Raw genomic sequence first — 13,879 nt, forward strand, 5'->3', positions numbered from 1 at the left:
GCACACATAGTTAATAATTTTCTTTTAGTGCCATAAAAGAAGATCTAAGTCTTTAGTTCTCTGGAGGTTACAGAGCGGTAAAATGCAAGTGTGATACTAGAGACTCCAAACCTTTTGATCGGGACTCTGTGAGCAGCTAAGAGTGAAGAGAGATCATGTCCAGAAGATAATGCTGCCTCGGGGGAGCAAGAAAAAAACGATTGTGAGAATGGCAATACAATCTCTATGTGAGCTGCGGGTGCTAGTTGAGTCCAGATCCAGCTGTGCCGCTGTGCACCATTGCACAGTTATAGAGACTAAAATATCATATGCTATTTTGCAGTTTGGATTTACTGCTACATAACCTTCTTGCACAGTCATAGCTCAGGATCTGCAGCACTTACTTAGACATACTGTTATTATTTGGCATATAATCACTTCCATGTTCTTTGCATTCCTGATCTAGGAAGCAGATATAATTACACAGCAAATCTGGACTCTAATATTTTGTCAGTGACTCACTGAATAGGGTTCAGTTTCCTACGAGTTTGGAGTCCAAAAATCTTATTCCAAGTTTCTCATCACCACAAACTCCTCTGTGCATACACACCCAAATTGCTTTGCTGCCAGTCAGGAAGCTGTTAGGTCTTGCAGATGTCCACTCTCTCTCATTATCATTATAGGAGAGGAGGCAAAGTCAATGAAAGCCAAATCCTCACCATGAGAGGCACAGCAGTGTGGATCAAAGCTAGCAAGTTGAATAGATGGAAAGACTAACACAATAAATCATCCAAGGGCTCAGGTGTCTGATTCAGTGGTAGCAGCTCTCTCCTGACATTTTCCTGTAGCACAAGTGACCCAGTGCATATTACTAAAGATGAGAAAAAAACAGTGTTGAATTTGGTAGATCCTGTTGAGACGGCTGCTAATAATATGGTTAGTTTATCTCAATGAGTACCATGAGGGCTAAAGTGGAACTCTGACCACACTTGATCCTTAAAATGTTCTTGACAACTTTCCCCAAAGGCAGATTTTTTATTCTTAGAATTAGTGTAAAATTATGTTCCTGGTAAAGCCTAGCCACTTTGTCAAGTTTCTTTCCTAATGTAGACTGCTATGCAGTGCTACTGTCTGTTAAATGGCTTTCACACTTTGATATACAGAGCTTAGCTTCCCTCTTTTGTTGGTCTGATAAATTCCAGTTTGGCATGTGGAAAATTCCATGCACTTGGTGTACATGGATTAGTCTTGTGAAACTGGTCCATTTTCTTTCCTAGTACTAACCTGACATTAACAAAAAGTTACAGGCAATCCAGGCAATCTGTTGTGGTATTAAACGGATTAAAAGGATAAGAGCCTTTCAGGTGCCTCTTGAGAACTCTAGCAACTAAGTAACTAAGTTATCACGTTATTTTTAATTAGTTTATTTTATTAATGAGTGGAAGGGCACATTTAAATGAAAACACTCCATAAAACTCTTTTTTTTTTTTTTTTTTTTTTTTTTTTTTTTTTTTTGTAGCAACTATATACTTCTCTAGTATAGAGGAATGGTTTCTGTTTGTCTTTTCTCAGCCAAAAGAAATTGAATTGTGTTATAGAACTGATATATTTTACATACTTACTGCTACCCAGGTGGCATCCCCATTTTAGTTCATATATAGAAACACATTATTGCATGCTCTCTGGATACTAAAATTAGATTTTCATCCTGGATATAGAAACTGACAGCCTTCAAGGGCAAAAAAAAATAATTTAGAACATGTAAGAAATGGTCTATTTTTCGAAAATGAAATGCAATTCTCAGTCAGTGAAGCTGAGACAGAGAAGTAAAATCCCTGGAAAATTATATTTTACAACAATGTCTTTCATTGTTGAATTCTTCAATAAAAGTAAAGTTATCAGAGTAACATCTTATATCTATACATTTTGTTCTCCTGGACAAGTAGTTTCCACACCCTTAAATGTATTTAGTGGAAATTGCATTACTTATTCTTAGAGCATTTTTCATTGTCAAATATACTAAAAGAGTAAACAATGGTTTCCAGCATTAGCCCTGCTATCTCATCATTTTAAGTTAATTAGCTGATGAACATACCACTCCATTTTTTTTTTTTTACAAAAAAACAATCATTTGTACAACAGAGTTGAGAAGATAAGTAATAAAACATTACCTACCCCGCCTACCTTAAGTATTATCTTAAATAAATAAAAAAATCAGAAATATGTGTATTTAAAATTTAAATGTAGTAATTAAGTGACAATATATTAATCTAACTCTGGCCTTTTAGCTGTTCTGGACAGCAGCTTCCCTTCTGAGTTCTCTGCTTGCTGAATCATGGTCAGATGTAGAATGAGTCATGGGGCTGAAAGAAGACAAACAAAAAAGACTTAATCTTTAGGAGAAAAAAAAGCCAAGTTCCTTTCTCTGGACCCTGAGTGATTTACACAATTTTACAGCAGGCAGCAAAAAAATGACCAGAAAATCCTGAAAGCATATCTGAAACTTGTGTATCTCATTTTGGATGAGAACTCTCACTGAAGCTGTAATCATATTCCTAGTTTCCTGTTGTTTGTTTGTTTGTTTTTCTCCTTCTGGTTCCATCACTCTTGCTTGCTTAGCACAATGACAGCTTTGCTATTTGATAGCAAATATTTCTTTTCTCATCCAAGAGTAGATTTAAAGACATTCCCTAAAGAAAATAGAGAGAGAAAATCAGATCTCCCTGGGCAGACACAGGAGCTTAATTCAGGTCATCCATTTACTGGACAAATAGATGTTCTTGGCTACCAGGAAATTATACAAACAATGGATTAGTTATGTTTTCAGCTCAGTTATTCCAGAATTACAGATCAGGACTGTCATCCTGTGACTAAAACTAAGCTGTGAATTAATGTGGTTGTATCATTTAATGTGGTTGTATGTGGGGCCACCAAATGATGAGTTCAGCATTTGTAGTATACAAAATTAAGAAACACAAAAATACACCAAGCAAAGTTTATGCAGATTGTATGCAGACACATAAATGGATTTAAATTGAGTTAAATCCAGCCGGTCACCAGTGGTGTTCCCCAGGGATTGGTGTTGGGGCACATCCTCTTTAATATTTTTATTGATGACTTAGATGAGGGAATTGAGTGCACCCTCAGTAAGTTTGCAGATTACACCAAGCTGGGGGAAGTGTCGAGCTGCCGAAGGGGGTAGGAGGGCCCTGCAGAGAGACCTGGACAGGCTGGGTCAATGGGCAGAGCCCAATGGGATAATCAACATGGCTAAGTGTGAGGTCCTGCACTTTGGCCACAACAACTCCATGCAGCACTACAGGCATAGGCAGAGTGGCTCAAAAGCTGTGCAGAGGAAAAGGATCCTGGGGTGCTGATTGATTCTTGCCTGAAAATGAGCCAGCAGTGTGCCCACGTGGTCAGGAGGGCCAACGGCATCCTGCCTTGTGTCAGGAACAGTGTAGCCAGCAGGACAAGGTAGGTGATCATTCCCCTGTACTCTGCTCTAGTGAGGCTGCACCTCGAGTACCATGTTCAGTTTTGGGCCCCTCACTACAAGAAAGACATCAAGGCCCTGGAACATTTCCAGAGAAGGACTACAAAGCTCTTAAGGGGTCTGGACACAAGTCCTATGAGGAGCAGCTGAGGGAAATGGGGTTGTTTAGTCTGGAGGAGGCTCAGGGGAGACTTCATTGCTCTCTACAGCTACCTGAAAGGAAGTTGTGAGGAGCTGGGGGTCAACTTCTTCTTGCAGATAGGACTAGAGGGAATGGCCTCAAGGTGCACCAGGGGAGGTTTAGGTTGGAAACTGGGAGAATTTTCCTCTCAGAAAAGTAGTCAGGCATTGGAACGAGTTGCCCAGGAAGATGGTGGAGTGACTGTCCCTGGGGGTGTTTAAGGAAAGGTTGGGCATGGTTCTTAGGGACATTGCTTAGTGGGTGATATTGGTGGTAGGGGGATGATTGGACCAGATAATCTTGGAGGTCTCTTCCAACCTTAATAATTCTATGATTTTTCATTATTTTTATCCCTAACATAAAACATACACATCTCAGATTAAGATTATTTCAAACAGCTAACTGTTCTTTGATATCACAACTTCTTGAGATTTAATGTTCCTGGAATCTTATATATATCATTGTTTTTTGTCACACCAATGAAGTTTCTGAAAATACGTTGCTGCAGAAAGTGATTTATTTCTAGATAGATAGGATATGAACTATTTGAGTTCATCTATGTTCCTTTCCTTGTAGACTTACTAAATCTGGGTATAATGCCTGTTTTTCTCTACATTAGATGGGATAATTGATGAGGGAAAATCAACATATATTAAAGAAAGTTACACAGCTAATCAAGAAAGATTGGAGGAAGTGCCTCTGTAATGTTTTATTCTGAATTTAGTTGCCTACAGAGAATGTATATTCATTAATACACAGTGTATTTACAGCTTCTAACCCTTTCTACTTAGGTACTTAGATATCATTCTTCTCAGATATATCTCAAATATGTTTAAATTGTTCTCCAAAGAAGATTACATTCAAATGTTTTTAAATACTGAGTACTGGAATGCTAATCATTGGAGCCCTGTATTTTATTATTATTTTTAATGTGAAGACAGTAAGAATTATATTTTAACAAACATCACAGACCTCTTCATGTCTGTTGAATTTTATAATTAATTACAATGACAACTCTTATCAGACCCTTTTTGCTGGGCCTAGTGACATTAATAAACTATATGAGCAACCTTGATTTTTTTTTTTTCTTAAAAAAACTTCACTGACTTTAGTAAAATATATCTCAGTTCCTCTTAAATTTATAATATAAAAGTTTTAGTAGTGACTTAGAAAATTTTTCAGGATGACTTTCCCCTGTATGTGGACATGTGCTTTTCATGTTCATAGTACTTTGTGGAGAAAAGAGATCTTACTGTTCTTAGATGATGTGCTGCCTAAAAAAGAAGATGAAAGAAATTGAAAGATTTCACCCAAACAAACACACTACCTAGTTTGTTAATTTCTTATTTCTATTCATATGCAGTGACATATCACTGCTGACATCACACTTCCATCAGTAAAGATGGAAATATTGAACTGTCATTCTTTCACACTTCATATTTGCACATTTCCCTGTCTAGACTCACATTTAAGCAGGGGACAGAGGGAATTTCTGCATCAGGAATACCTGGTTCTGTACCTGGTTCCATCAGAACCTTTGTCAAACTTACCAGTGATCTACCTTACTATTTTGCAATGAACAGATAGAGAGTTTTTTCTTTGCCTTCTCCTGGACATTGCCATTCTTAAATAACATAGTGATTGGCCTGGCATGTCATTTTTCACTATTCATGGGCAAATGAGCTGACACAGATATTGCCAGATAGCTTGAGAAGGTTTTTTCTTTCCTTTTATTTTTTCTTAGTCTGGAATTGGATGTTTCCTGGGGGGAGGTGCTAATGCTTACAATCTCTTAACTAGTCAGTGATCACATTTTGTCAGTTTTCAATGCAACACCTAAATATAATAAATGCAACACCTAAATATAATGTGGTAAATCTTCCCATTAAGTGTTCTGGGTGATATCATACCTTTTTCACTCTGGAGGGTTTATATGAATGATCTTTTACAGATATTGAGTGTTGCATAGTTGCAACTTCTGTTAATTGTAGGCATTCCCTTCCCTTCCCTCCCCTCCCCTCCCTTCCCCTCCCTTTCCCTTCCTTTCACAAGAAGAAATTATAGGCCAGCCAATATTCAATACTACAAATGATCAAAATGTATTTGTATGTCCCTGGAAGGGAACAAGGAAATGAGTAGCAGCCAAAATGAATTTGTCAAGAACAACATGTGTCAGGCCGATTTAATTTCTTTCTGTGACAAGGCAGCAGATATTCTGGATAGGGAATAGCCAGTAGATGTCATATATCTTAAATTTAGTAGAGCTCTTGACACAGTTTCATGACATCTTTATAAGCAAACCATTTGGTCTGTAGTAAAAATGACTGGAAATCTGTTCATAGACAATCAGGGCCACAAAATTACAGAAGCACTGAATTTGGAAGGGTCTTCTTGAGATCACCTAGTACCTTCCCTGTGCCACCCCACACCCCCACACCCCTTCCGTGCTCAAGCAGGTTCAGCAAGAATGGATAGCTCAGGACCATGTTAAGTCAACGTTTGAGTATTTCCACAGGAGGAGACTATAAAACCACACTGGAAAACCTTTTCAAGTGTTTGATCTCTCTCACAGTAAAAAAACTTTTTCTTGTATTCAAATAGAATGTTGAATTTTTTAATTTATTCCCAATGATTCTTGCCCTTTAAATTGGCGCTACTGAGAAGAGATTGGTTGCATCTTGTTCATTGCCTCCCAACAGTGCAGTATGGTTTCTTAGGGCTATGTGTACTATCGCTGTTAGTAGATGTCCTTTAATTGGAAATGTATTTGATTTTCTTAGACATAGAAAAATTTAGGATTATGATGTGCAAGTCAAGTTTCTAACAGATTTTATCTGAAAAATTTTCCTCAGAACCACTTTTGGACATTACCTGAGCACTTGCTATTTTTATCTCTTTTACAATTAATGGAAACTCAGAGTTAATGGCCATTGACTGACCTGATAGTAACACTTACATCAGTTTCAAAAGTTTTATCTTGCCTGTTTGTCTGATGTCAAAAAAAAAAAAAAAAAAAAAAAAAAGCAACAACACCAACAACAAAAAACACACAATTAAGTTTAGAGACTGTAAGGATTGTTGTTGGTTATCAAAGACGAACATAGAAAAAAGTTACATTCTGAATTGAGATCCTTTAAAAAGAATCATTTTTCTTCTCAAAGTAGTATGATGCATTTAGTATTTCATAGGCTTTATTTATACATAAAAGGGTTTTAATCATATTTAGTGTCAAATTATAACACAATATCAACTGTCTAATTTCTAAGCAATGCTATTATTTCTATGTTTTGCTCCTTTTCTGACTCCCTGTGTTTACAAACAATCTTTTCTCTTAGAAGGCTCTTTCTTTTGAGACTGATATTGAGGCCATCAGATTGTTTCATGAACAATGATTCACCTCTAAGATTAGTACTCAAAACCATTCAGTTTCAATACTTTATTTCCATTGTATTAGTGGAAGACAAGAGGAGGGGAAAGCTTATGTACACTTACATTATATTTACACTTTGTTTTATTAAATGGTGGATCTTATCAAACAGAAATCATCAAATAAATAGCATAAATATTTCATGAAAATGTAACACCTCTAGGAGATGTGTACTTGTTCTGGAGAGGTCGCAACTGAATGAAGCATTCACATCAAATTCTAGACATATGTTAATAACATCCCAAACAACTCAATCACTCAATTCACTCACAGCAAATATAGAGTAAATAATAAGTTGTCTCTCAGACATTTTATATGTGATGATGCATATTTTTTGAAAGTGAGCCACAAAAATTAGCCTAGTCTGCCCGGTGCTTGCAAAACTAGCCAGCTGTTCCCATAAGACATGTATACAGATACCCCGCTAAATTCATTCCTACCTTCAATAGAGATGATTTCAGAGATTTTATTTATTTCTCTGGACCATTTGAGGAAAAGTGTGTCTTAAGTACCTTTGTGCATGTAAGATCAGTTTAGCTGTTTCCATCTGCCACAGTGTTTCTTATTGCAAAGAGATGTAGCACTGTGGAGCATATTCACCATTAATTAACAGTTTGCACTGAGAATAAAAGTACACAGTTTGGTGGTTCCCCATAGAAATATCAGAATCAACTTTAAAAAAATACTCAACTTCAGAAACCAGTATTAGTGTAGCACTCAACTAGGGCAGTCCTCTGCTAAGAAGCAAAGCTAGATGGCAGAGTGAGTACTGCATGCCAGAATTCATCATGCTGATAAATTTTCAAAGCATATATTTCTGGCTTATGTTCCTCTATGTTGAAAAGCATATTGCTTTCTGACGATGTAAACCACTGCAACTGAATCCAAAGATATTAAGTTTATTTATGTCATAAGAGGCCTGCCACCAAATCCTAGTTACTGTTACAAAACTGTTTTTCAGAATAGGAAGGCAGTAAGAAATAGCACAACTGGATTCTCATAAAAAGTGGGCAGGTCAGTGAGCATGCACAAAATAAGATTATAAACTAAAACAGTTGTAACTAAAGACATAACTACAATTGAACTTTACTGACCTATCAGACGTTGTTGCACATTCACCAAACAAATTGCTATTGACTGATTGAATTTCTGCAGTGGCCAAACATTAAATTTATAGAGATTTTGGCCATTGTTGTGCTATGAGTGCAACTCAATATGATTTCTTAGGATTTATTTTTCATTTAATTAAATATAGGGTATTTTCAGCCTTTGGATCTCACACAACATATACACTAAACTGTGAATGTTAACTGTGTAACATCTTAAAAAGAAAATGTGTGCATGTGAAAACAAAATAAACAGAACACTTTTACTTTGATGTCTTTGATTACTTCAGTCTTTGATGATTGAAATCTACTATTTATTTATTTATTTATTTTGTACGACTCCTTTTTCTAGGGTCCCTTTTCTTCCTTTCACTTGTATTATTGAATACTATCTTCATGTCCTCCTTATCTATTACATTTTACTGTTTAGCATTGCCCCTTGATGTTTGTTTCTTAACAAAACTAAAATTTCTTAAATAAAAGGATGCATTTAAGAGAAAAATCTAAATGAATGTTTGCATTTATTAGTAGGCTAACCCAAGTAGTCACTCTTCCATTTCATAAAGAACAGAAGACAATTTTCCTGTTGAATTAAAGGGGAAAGAAGATCAATCTGCTGCAAATGGCTACAAAATGCTGGTACATCCCTAAAATAACCAGTAATGGCAGCTGCTGTGTTTTCCATTCACAATGCACAAATGTACTTACAGGCCAAATTACTGCCATTGCCAATTAAATGAAACAACAGAAAAAGAATGAATAAAATCATAGGTAAAAAGCTTCCAAGTATACTTGGGTAGAGTGTGAGTATAAACAATCAAACTAAACCTGATTTTTTTTTTTTTTAATGAGAAATTGCCATATTTTTATTTTTTTTTTTTTCTTTCATGATGACACTTTTATGTTTTTTAGCACTTTGGCTTACATAGAGGAAAAGAAAGAGTAAGAAAGAATTGAGGGGATAATATCTTTCCCAAAAACAAACAAACAAAACCCTCCAGAAATACTCATGATATTTTTCCAATTTAAGAAGTGATTAACTTTCCAACTTAAGAAGTGATTAAACTTTCCAGTTTAAGAAGGGATTCATCTAAAACTATGCCATAGTTTTTACAAGCAGACACATGGTAACACCTCTTTTTTTTTTTTTTTTTTTAATAGTGTATCTTTTGGAAAATAATAAAGCTTGAATTTTGAAATGGCTGTATAATTAATATCTGATGAAATAGGTCTTAGTACTTTATTATCACTGTGAAAAAGCCTGTTCACAGCTTTTTGTTACTGAGTGAGCTTATGGAGACTGAAGAGAAAATGCTACTTAAGGATTGTAAGTGCCTGGGGATGATAGAGGAGTATACAATTTTTCATCTGTAAGTTATAAGTTTAGATAGAGTCAACATCAAAATGGCTGAAGTCTGATGTACATTGTGTAAGGGTGATGTACATTGTGTACAAAGGGTGATTATTTTGAGGTCTAATTATTCAGGTGTCTACTACCATGTCCATTTATAATCTGCCTGATTACCTCAGATAAGGGACAACAACAAAAAAGGAAATTTATTGGTGTATTAGCACTGAACAAGTATAACATTGACATAATGTTCAGTTTTCCATCAGCTACCTAAAGCAAGATAACAAGATCAGTGTATACTTACCTGTTAGCACTGAGATTTTTTCTTGATAATCCACTGCTAACTAGAAGTATTCTGTTAAAAAATCTTGACCTAGGTAACCACAGACTACACTTACTACAAAAAGACACTGGCAGCTGCTATACTTCTGATTCACATGTTCAGAAGTCAAGGCTTATGTTTCTATAAGGCAGTATATAAGTGCTGAACAAGATAATTGAGTATTCATCAGTCTAATTCATCAGTCTATTCATTCTAATAACAACATAAATTACCATGCCGTAAGGGAAAACAATCTTCTACCATTAATCAACTCAGTCTACCATGGAAAGAAAAGCAAAAATTAGACAGAAAGAAGATGATTAACTGATGGCAGGTGGTTAAAAGTTATTTTATTTCATTCATTAGAATTAACTAACAATGACATGACATCTATACAAAGAATTTTGGAATCCCAACCACTTAACTGAATTTACAATACAATAAGGCCCACAGTGAAATTACCAGAGATGAAAATAACTACTAAAAGAGAAGTGTTTAAATGCAAGCTTAAGGAGGGGTGATTGGCAGATAGTGTATGAGAGAAACACTCTCAAAAGTCAGAACGAAAAATGAAGAGCAAACCAATAACGTGGGAAAGTTGTAGAGAACATTGGGACTGTGTCAGTCACAGAAGGAAATGAAAACAGAAATATGAAACAGGATATGACTATGTGGAATTTTTAAATATGAGGGTGTCCTAGAAATCTAAATGCATTACATTGAGAGAACAACCAACCAGGGTGAGACTTTTAGAATGAATAATGGAGCTAAAGGAAAGGAAAACAGATTATATGGTGGCATTCTAAGTATAGAGATGACATTTTAAAGTCAAAGAGAAGTTGACTTTAATTAAACTATGGTGTAGTTATGGTATGTATTTTAGAATACATAATGCATAATTAAAGAAAAATAAATTATAAATGAACAGTGAAAACAGACACATGGAAACTAGAACTGGCCATGAAGATTGCAAACAGTTATCTCATCAAGCACATATGCTGGGGAATGACTTCTGTGCAAACCTGCAGGATTGCTCATACAGTACATGAGAAACCTGTAGACTATGTATGTGAATTTATAATTTATTCAATGATGCTTTAGAAACAAACAAACAAAAACAAAACAAAACAAAACAAAACAAACAAACAAACAAACAAAAAATCAGTTATTGATTATTCTGTCAAGCTAGTTTTAAAAACTGGACTTGGATCCTATGAAATACTGCATAATAATTGCAAAATGAGAATCCACCGAAGATTGGTAATCCTCAAACTAATTGGGAAGTTAATATGTGTAGTGATTTTACCCAGCTGAGCTCCACCACAAACACTCTCTCACTCCCCCTCATCAAAGGGAAAGAGGGAAGAAATATGATCAAAGGGCTCAAGAGTTGAGATAAGGTCAGGAAGATCACTCAACAATTATAATCACAGGCAAAACATACTCAGCATAGGGATATCACTAAAATTTATTACCAGTAACTAACAAGCTAGAGCAGTGAGAAACCAAGAAAACAAACAAAGACTAAGACCACCTTCCCCCATCCACCCTCTTCCACCCTGAGTGGTGCAAGGGAACGGAATGGGGGCTGCAGTCATTCCCTGTTGCTTCATCTCTGCTACTCCTTCATGGTCACTTTCTGCCCCTGCTCCACATGGGGTCCCCCCCACAGGGTGCCGTCCTTCCTGAACTGAGCCTGCGGGGGCTGCCCACAGGCAGAAGCTCTTCAAGAACTGTTCCAACATGGGTCCATACCAAAAAGTCCATCTGTTAGGAACAATACAGTTATTTTTAAAATTAATCAGGGAATTAGCTAGAAGAATCAGAGTTTTTAAATTTTCTGAGTGATCTTATATTTACGCTTTTAAAGTCCTAAAGGTTTCTCAAGGATCTTTGATACATAATTTCAAAGAGCCTATATGCATGGCCATACATCCAAAACAAAGCTTTTTTGAGGTGAGAGAGACTCCCTCAAGGCAGCACCCTCCAGGACACCACTGAGGATTGCTCAAGGACAGAAGAGTCTGGCTGTAAGGGCACAGAAGAACTGAAGATGAAGAAATATGGAAATAGGGTATGCCACAGGGCTTCTTTTTATATTTTGCTGTTCAATGCCTGTCTTAACACAAAAGATGGAAAACTTCCTAGAAATATCTTTCCTGTAAGTTGTTCTACATAATTACATTGAGGAGAGGATTAATTACATCGACTCAGTCCTAACATGCACTTTAATGTGTTTTGTGATGGACATCCAGACCTAAAACTTTAAACTGCACTCAGCTGAAGTTTATAATGGAAAACTTACTGTAATGCATACACTGGTTTATCATGTGGAAGAATGTTCTGTCAGAATTAATGAGTGAGCTCTTGTCTCTTTCCTTTGGCAATATTACTTAGAGGTCTCATCTATTTCAAAATATGCAGTAGAACCCATGGATAAAACCACAAGTTACTGAACACTTGCTCTGTAATGTCCTGAGTTTCTATTTTACTCTGCACTGCTCCTAATTCAGATTACCTCTGACCTCATGTGTACCCTTGAAATTTGTCACCGTTGAAGAACAGAACTGTGGCCTTTGGAATAGGTTCTGGATCCTTATTGTATGGCTGTGCTACGTTATATCATTCAGGATTAGCACTGTGATAGCTTTTATGATATTTTATCTGCCTGCATTATGAGACTGACTGCATTATGAGACTCCTCCATACAGTAATCCTCAGGGATTATTTCATCATATGAATTACGCTGTCTCATAATCTCTGTGCTGTTTTGGTCATCAATTTTTTTCTAATTATGTTTTTCTTTTAATGTGATTGACACAGATTCCCCAAATCATATTGCAAGTAGGTGTTACAATTTATGTGTTTGAAGGCACAGATCAGCAGTGCAGCAAACATGATGCTAAAGAGCGTACAGTTAATAAATTGGCTTTTTAAAGTACATTTGCAACAACAAGCTTATTTTATAAGCATGCTTGACTGAGGACATACATGTTTTGGATTTGAAGATGTTGATGACTTTTCAGGCAGTCAAATTTACATAAGATCATAACAATTTACATAAGAAAGATCATCAAATTTACATAAGATCATCATCACACACAGACCATCTCTATGCATGAGTCAGTGCTCCCATGAGCCACAGAGTTGTGATGCTGCTCATGGCATTTTTCTTAGATTCGCTATTCAACAAAATTTGTATCACTTGTACTGTACCCAGAAGAGAAGCCTGATTGATTTTTCTATTCAGGTCTCTGTAACTTCATCAGTCAAACAGATCAGAATAACTTTGGCTTGTATCTTTCCAAGCAGTTGCCAGTAAAGGAATGCCCTGATAACTGTCATATGATGACTGATTTCATTTCCTTGCTCATAGATGGAAACTGCTAACATCTTCAAAATCTTTCTCCTAGGCTCAAGTAGAATGTACTGAATTTTCCAACCAGCTTGAACAAATCATCTTCTTTGCCATTTGCTATTTGTATATTAGCTTTCACAACTGTAGAGATACTTAGGAATATTTAAAACCAATCAATTGTTGAACACAAGTTTTAATTACCTTGCATTTACTGTATACCAAATAAAGTTATGTATATTATATTAATCATAGAATCGTAGAATATCCCGAGTTGGAAGGGACCCATAAGGTTCATCAAGTCCAACTCCTCACACCACACAGGTCTACCCAAAAGTTTAGACCATGTGACTAAGTGCACAGTCCAACCTCTTCTTAAATTCAGACAGGCTTGGTGCAGTGACCACTTCACTGCGGAGCCTGTTCCAGTGTGCAACCACCCTCTCGGTGAAGAACCTCCTCCTGATGTCTAGTCTAAATTTCCCCTGCCTCATCTTAACCCTGTTCCTGTGGGTCCTATCACTGGTATTTATGGAGAATAGGTCACTTGCCTCTCCACTGCCCCTCGTGAGGAAGTTGTAGACCATGATGAGGTCTCCCCTCAGCCTCCTCTTCTGCAGGCTGAACAAGGCCATTGAGCTCTGCGGCTCCTCCAGGCCCTT

At 36.4% G+C, this 13,879-nt stretch overlaps 1 long non-coding RNA gene across 1 annotated transcript in view; it reads left to right on the forward strand.

Annotated features, from left to right (window-relative positions):
* LOC118161466 overlaps nt 1-868 on the forward strand; it is a 21,465-nt gene extending 20,597 nt beyond the window's left edge. The window contains exon 3 of the long non-coding RNA XR_004748046.1: nt 857-868. This is a non-coding gene — a long non-coding RNA (uncharacterized LOC118161466). The remainder of the gene's footprint in view (nt 1-856) is intronic.
* The last annotated feature ends 13,011 nt before the right edge of the window (nt 869-13,879 follow it).

This window comes from Oxyura jamaicensis, chromosome 2, assembly GCF_011077185.1.
Source record: "Oxyura jamaicensis isolate SHBP4307 breed ruddy duck chromosome 2, BPBGC_Ojam_1.0, whole genome shotgun sequence".
In the NCBI taxonomy this organism is placed as follows: domain Eukaryota; kingdom Metazoa; phylum Chordata; class Aves; order Anseriformes; family Anatidae; genus Oxyura; species Oxyura jamaicensis.